This window comes from Microtus ochrogaster, chromosome 15 (genome assembly GCF_000317375.1).
Source record: "Microtus ochrogaster isolate Prairie Vole_2 chromosome 15, MicOch1.0, whole genome shotgun sequence".
In the NCBI taxonomy this organism is placed as follows: Eukaryota; Metazoa; Chordata; class Mammalia; order Rodentia; family Cricetidae; genus Microtus; species Microtus ochrogaster.
The window spans coordinates 41,747,366-41,755,118 of NC_022017.1; positions in this window are offsets into that span (position 1 = coordinate 41,747,366).

Genomic DNA, 7,753 nt, shown 5'->3' on the forward strand with positions numbered 1-7,753 from the left:
TATCTTATCCAATTGCACACAGAGCTTTGAAGCTGCTGTGATAATTGTGTTAATCGTTGAATCCACTGTGTTCATGAGGACGTGTAACCTGAAAATTTCATTAGACTTTCTTAGTGGTCCCAACAGCAGTCTATCCATGCTTAGAGCAGTTGAAGAGTAAGCCAATGAGATGGTACAGCCCTGAGGCTTACAATAAGTCCTCAGCTTTGAACATACTGTGATACAGCAAACCCAGGTTGTGGCTGTTAGAGACAAAACTCTCTAGCCTGGAGCTCATGAAGGGTGTCATGGAACAACTGAGTTAAGCAAACCAACAAGCTGAAACTATTAGTCTTATATGGACATTTTTTAGAAGTGAGTGACCTGAACTGTTGTAATATGAGCAGCGAGGCTGCCTTCCCAGCACCCCGCTGCCCGCACGGCTAGCTTATGCCCCGAAATAATTACACGGACACTGTATTCATTTAATCACTGCTTGGCCATTTCTATCTAGCCTCTTCTAGGCTAACTCTCGCACCTGGACTAGCCCATCTCTAATAATCTGCTGTAGCCCACAAGGTGGCTTACCAGGGAGATTCTAGCCTATGTCCATCCTGGGTCGGAGCTTCATCGCGTGTGCCTCAGAGAGCAGAGCTCTTGCCTCTGCCCGCAAGAGTGGAGCATTGTGTCTCTCTGAGGCCTCTGCCCCCGAGAGGAGAGCTGTCGAGTCTCTGAGGTCACTTCTTCTTCCTCCCAGAGTTCTGTTCTGTTTACTCCTCCCACCTATCTTCTAATCAATGAGGGCCAAGCAGTTTCTTTTTATTTAACCAATGACCTTCCTCCATCACTGAACAATGTTTAATTCAGCATTGCAGGAACATTTGATGGTTCTAATGCCTTATAAAACCAAGTCTATCCCTCCAAAAAAGATCTATACAATGTTTAAACACATTGTTTAAGGCCCTAAACACAATGCTTAAAGAGTATTTCCAACGAAGGATGGATATGGTACCTAACATATGAAAGCAAAGCCTTCTAAGACATTGCTTATTGTATATACACAGAATATCACTAAAGTTCCCAGACAAATCTACCAAGATGCCCAGGTAAACAAATGCCATACATCAGAAGTAGATTCTAAGCATTGGTGTATTATCAGGACTTCAAAGATCGGTGGTACGAATCCTGAAGAGAAGGCAACCAGCCTAAGAGGTGCGAGGTTCAAGTGAAAGAAATAAACTTACAACTATGTTAATGTTCAAAAAGGAACGAAAACATGGCATAACGATACACTGTTGTCTTACATTAGAAAAAGCTGCAGTAGGACTCTGGTCCATAAAGGTCTATCATGGGCAGTAGAAACACTCACCATCATCTTCATCCTTCTTGTGCAGAATACAATTTTTAAGACATTCCCATAACTAACATTGACTCGTACAAATGTGACACAGGGGAGGATGTAAACTTCTTTATGTTTAACAATATTTCCCATGTGTCTCATTGTAATGCTTCAAATAACCAGCACCGTTTCTAAGCCTTCTTCCAATCAAAGGGGGAAGAACCTGCATGATTGTCCAGGGGTCTCTTGGAGATGACACTAGTTTTAGGAGCTAATGAAGCTAGTTAATCAAATGTTGTTCTTGGTACAAACATTGGTTGGTTTGCTAGGGGTCGCTAGACACCCATCCCTTGTGCCTCCCTACCTTTCCCATTCTATTAATTGTTTGCCCAGCTAAAGTGGAGCTGCTTCCTGTGTGTGCATGACCACAAACCCACATTTCCTGTCCTGGCCTTCCTGTTCTCACAGGGTTTGATGGTGTTTGCTAGGCTTCAAAAACACTCTCCTCTCCACCTCTCCCTCGCGCACTTCTTTCCATGACCAACAGTCTGCATATAATACTTTGCTCACTCATCCTTTTCATGAGACATTTGTGATTTGAGCTTCAAGAGACTTTGTGGGATAATTCTCCCCTCTTCCTATTGCAATAGCCTTCTTAATTATGTTTCCATGTTCATGTCTAGACTGGATTTTTTTTTTCCTGCAGCAGTAAGGATGCCACAATTTGAACAGAATTTTGACTACACCTCAACTGCTGTTTTTCTACAACATGCTATGATTTTGGACAGAATGCTGACTTCCCTCCTGCTCTCCTTGCCCAAGTGATAATGCCATCTTATTGAACTCTTTGCGGCCTGTCTTGAAAAGCAAAATCCACAATGGTGAGTCTCCACTCTCCCAATTCTAATATCTCATCATTCTAATCTCTTTTTTCCTTTGAAAGTCCACTTTAGTTTTCCCTCAGTTTTGTCTTTTGCTTCTCTTTCTCTAAATACTTCCACATTTTTTTATAAATATGGTTAAACTTCATTAATCCTTCCTAGGAAACCATACCTCAGTTTCAGGTACAAGATCTCTAGCACTGGTAGGAGTTCCTTTTATTGTCAAGGTAAACTGTCAATCATTTATTACCCCTCACATCCTAGATTATGAGACATATGTTCTTGACAAAACTCAGAATCTTCCCAAACTGTCTCATTCTGTGAAGAGATGTTTGTTTCCTTACCTCTAAGATCTCACCCAAATAGTACGTAGCTTTTTTTTCTCACCCTCTTATTTGTTAGAGATGGAAACCATGCCATTCTTTCAAAAAGCTTTGCAGAGACATGGCTTCCCTCAAAGGCCACCTTTTTCCCCCAGTGTCTTTTGTCATCAGGCACTTCCATCATCTGCTCCAACATCTCCACCTCTGCTGTCTTTACTTAGCCTGACTTCAGTCTGAATCTTCTCAAACTTCAAAACCTCCACGCACTCTATTTCTTGGCCCACCTCTGCCGGAGCTCACTTTAGCCTCTCACTTCTTATGATTTCATGCGTTGCATGAAAGCAACACACGCCCTTACTGGTGGCTCTGTGGGAGCTTAGGGACACCAACAAGAACAGTCTGAGTCTGACAAGTCTAAGAAAAGACAAACTAAATGCTTCTCCACAAGCAGGCTTGAGAAACACCAGATAGCTACCACTGTCTCTTCTCTACCTCCTTACCTTAGCCCACAGCCTTCATGAAATTATACATCGGGTCCAAGGACAGTGTAAAGATGCTCTATACCAATAATGGTGAAAAGACTTCTGCCCTTATTACAAGCTGGTTGCTTTCATTTGCCCTTCTACCAAACCATAATCTTTATAAAAATGAAAACGGCAGAAGATGAGACTCCATTGTTTTCTAAAAACCAACACACTTTATGTTTCTGTGATAAGGCCTCAGTCATGGCTAAGATTTAAAATTAGAATCTGTTCAGCTATTTACATATTTGTCTGTATGGACACATGTGCATGCATACATGCATGTGTGTGTGTGTCTGTAAAAACTGTATCTGTGGGATGTTTTCTTACATCCAGATTGTATTACCACATTCAATTATAAAATCCCTTAAAGGGGCTCATTTTGGACCGGCTTAGAGCTAAATAAAAGCCTATAAAATTAAGAAATTTAAGTTTCCATATGACCAAGGTAAAAGTAATTGTTATTATAAAGTCTTTAATAGAATGTCTTAAAAACTCAAGTTCACATGGTTTAGGTGCATCTTCAGCTAATGGGAGTAATTTGATATGGTGAATTAAGTATAATAAAGTCTCCCTTTCAGCAAGACAGAAATAGATTTATTTCATTCAGATGTTCCTTGCTTATGAACACACACTTAATATATTTTCCTGATATACTTATTCTAGGTATATTCTATGTGTTTAATATTCATGACATATGATGGCTCATAACTATTATATCTGAAATTTTTCTCTGTGAAAAATATGCTTATCTTTTTCATAAGTTAGATACCATATGCACTCTTCTTTGAAAATAGAATTAATCTTCCCATGTATGTATATTTAGCTTAAAACTTCTGAATTGACTTCAAGTGTCAGATAAATAATCAAAATATGGCAATTAAATTACATTATTTTGTAGTTAACTTTCATTGGGTCTTTTAATTTTCAAACACTTAAAATAATGCTAACCACAGCCATTTTAACTCTGTCTTCGATAGCTGAATGTGTTATACTCTGATACTTTCTACCATTACTGGCAAATTAACTACAGGGCAGAGGGATTTATCAGCAACAAAAGAGGACTATCTCAGATACCCACAGAATAGAACCATGCCAGAAAATTAGAAACACAGACAATTTAACCAAGGTTTATCCTGGAGAGCAGTATTTGAAAATGACTCTCATTTCATCAGATTTTACAATAGACCTTTAAGAGCTATGGCTAGCTATTTGGAGGAATTGTGCCTGGTACCTGGCCTTCAGGGTCTCCAGTCTTATAGGTGAGGAAGAAAATTGCTTCCCATCAGGCTCAGGAGTCGTTTGGAGTCCTAAGGAAAATAGAATCCCTGCTAACAACAGACTCTACAAGCCACACGGGGCAATGAGCTCTTAGCTTGGCTTCTTACCCACAGAGACTCTGAGAAGTACAATTTGAGGTTCTCCACTATATCTTCCAGCAGAGCAAATATAAGCAAATCTTTCTACAAATTGCCATTCTCGCTACACCTGTGTGACAAGGCAGAGCAAATCCAGCAAGGTCAAACAAATCCCTGACTGAGTGGTCAAGAAAAATCAAAAAGTAGGAGACTTTAGGAGAATATGAGACAATGGTCCAGTCTTCTGGATGATAAGATTCAGTCTTCTGAATCTGATAAGATTCTAGTCCTGTGCACTTCTGGATTATCAGATTCTAGTCCTGTGCACTTCTGGATTATCAAATTCTAGTCCTGTGCACTTCTGGATTATCAGATGCTAGTCCTGTGCACTTCTGGGTTATCAGATTCTAGTCCTGTGCACTTCTGGATTATCAAATTCTAGTCCTGTGCACTTCTGGGTTATCAGATTCTAGTCCTATGCACTTCTGCTCAAACTGCCTTATACCCCTTTGCAACTGCATGAGACTGATATACAAACCAGCTTTGGCAAAGATTTAATCTTTTTTTTTCTTGCACTGTAGGCATGTTAATTTGGATGTCAGTTTTCAAAATTTACTTGGTTCTTATACCTTATACAAATTGTCAGCCTTCGCCAAATTTTCTGCCCCTTGCCCAAATTGCCGACCTTCAACCTAGTTTTCTGATCTTCATGTTTCTTTTAATCTCTCTACAGATTTCCATATTTCTAGATTAACCCTTATGCTTTGTCTCTTTCCTGTGAGACTTAAACCTCTTTGTACAGATGCTTGTTGTATTCCTGGTTTTCTGCTTGTTTCTAGCAGATAAATCCCAGGATCTTGTCATGCATTTATAAAGAACCATGGCTGTCGCAGTCTATGATTGGTCCCTATTTTCTCCTGGACATGCAACTGTCCTTACCACTAAACCTATCCATTGAAATGCCAAGTCATCTTCTGAGGAAGATTGCCCAGGTACTGTAGAACTTCAACAAGAACATCAGAAAACTCAAGGAACTGTGCTCTTGCCACTCGATCAGAAGGGTGCATCCGCCAACCCTCTACTCCCCTGAAATGCATGTCCTTGGTTTCAGCCTCGTTTCTGTACAAATACATGATTTTTTCCCTTAATTTCCCCTTTTTCTTTTTGTGTAATGATTTAAAGGAGACCTCATTGATTTAGTCAGAAGGCCAAATAGCCCTCCTAGGGTGAAAACTCTGACCCTGGAGACTTCCATTTTCTCATAACCTAATTGAAATTCTCCTCATCACCATTCCATAAAAGTACACACCAGCTTTTCTTACGGTACCTCCTTCAATCTTCTAGTCAGGATCGCTGCTTATAAGAGCGTCTTTCACATTCTCCTTACCAGAAATCTCTGAATTAGATTCCATTTTCTTATAACAGTAGTCGACTTTAGTAGTATTTACCTTACTCAACTCAATTGTACATTTTTTTCCTTGACAAAACCAAAACTCTCATTTAGGATTTGGGAAATGTAAAATACATAAAGTTATCGGGAAATCTGAACACAATTGAACAGGACAGTGTGGTGCTCAGAAACAAAACTTGATTTCCTATTTAACCAAATGGCATTTAAAGAATTTTAGGGCGTTCAGGATTAGTTCAACAACACTACTTGCATACCGTATGCAGGATCTGAGTATGAACCCTAAATAAAGACAGAAGATGCTTGAAGAAACTATGGGTGACAACTCACTTGTAGATCTTTTAAGTGGAGATTTTGTTTCCTTAATAATCAAGGACATGGTAAAAATCAACCTAGAACACAGAAAATTAACTGTTAAGAATCTGAATGTTTAACTTTTCAATAGATTCTTCATAAGGTAAGTCTTTTACAATATTTTATTAAGAGAAGACCATTAATCTAAGAAACTGTTGTCATTTTAATAGAGAAAACCAAATAGTAGTATTGTATCTGCATAATATTTGACAACCTTATCAACACTGAACTAGATTTGATGACGATAAATAAGTTGGCCTTTCTGTGAAACTGACAGCCTTCTCTGTCCAGGCCAGTCTTCCCTACATTCTCATTTCAGATTTTGGGAAAATCAGTCATTTTTCTAAGAAAAAAAATTCATCCTGTTTTCCTTAACAAACAAAAAATCCCTTATGCTTTTCATCCAGAGTTCCTCTCTCCCACTGTGGCTCTCCTTGACTCACCCACACACACTGATTATAATCTCTTATTGTAGTTACTTATATGGTGCCGAAAACCTCCGATGGTAGAATAAAGAAAAATTACAAATGGGGCACTTGGTAACCAGCAAAGCAGGTCTTAATGGAGCTCCTAAAGTGGAGGAAGGGGAATAGAGTGTAAACTGAGACCAACTTCCAGTAAAAAAACACACAGCTTGGAGTTTACACCAAATGAACAGAGTGAAGCATTGGTAAATTGAAAAATGCTGAGAGTAATTTGATTTATATTGAGAGGATGAATTCTAGTTAACTTGTCTTTAAAGGTTGTTAGCTAAAAGGAAGTTGGAAACCTAAATATCAGGGGTGAGGATTGAGGAGGCCGATAAAGCATCAGATCTCAAGAGTGGTCATTGATCATGATGAAAGATCGTGAGTGACTGTTCTACCTGGGTTTGAAAGACCCTGATAAATCCAGACCCCTCTAGCAGGAAAAGAAGAGCCAAAAATCTAGGATTAGTCAGTTCAGTGACTCTGTTTCAGGAATTAGCTGAAGATATAGTTAGATTGTAATTTTGAGGATAATCTTGAGAAACAGGGAGTTACCCCCTTGTGATTATCACTGGTATTTTCAGAATTTTCAATGACTTGGATTACTGAGTTGTGGTTTCTTCCCTTAAATACCCCTTCTTCCATCTACTCAGGGTCGAACTCCTCCCCTGCATGGGTTATGAGTCTAGGCCCCAGTGCACTGGCTCCTGTCAATAAAACTCGTGTGATTGCAGCAAAAACGGTCTCTTGTGAGTTACTGGGGGGGGGGAGTTATCCTGAGACTTGAGTTGAGAGTCTCCCCACACCGGGGGTCTTTCAGATTCATTGCAAACACCGACTGGGCATTACTGAGGCTCAAGCCCAGTTTGAAGAAGAAAGGCTCTAAAGAGACTGGTTGAAGTATGAAATTTGGTCAAAATAAGAATGTTTGTTTTTTTATTTTTTAATTTTTTAAGTTAAATTAGTTCTTAGATGACCTTCTACCCTCACACATGTACACACACACACACACACACACACACACACACACACAAAGGGGGGGGTGTTCCTCCAGATAATTTTCATTGCAAGAGTCATGAAATTTTGCTTGTTGTTTAATTCCTTTGGTCTAATTCGTGTAACC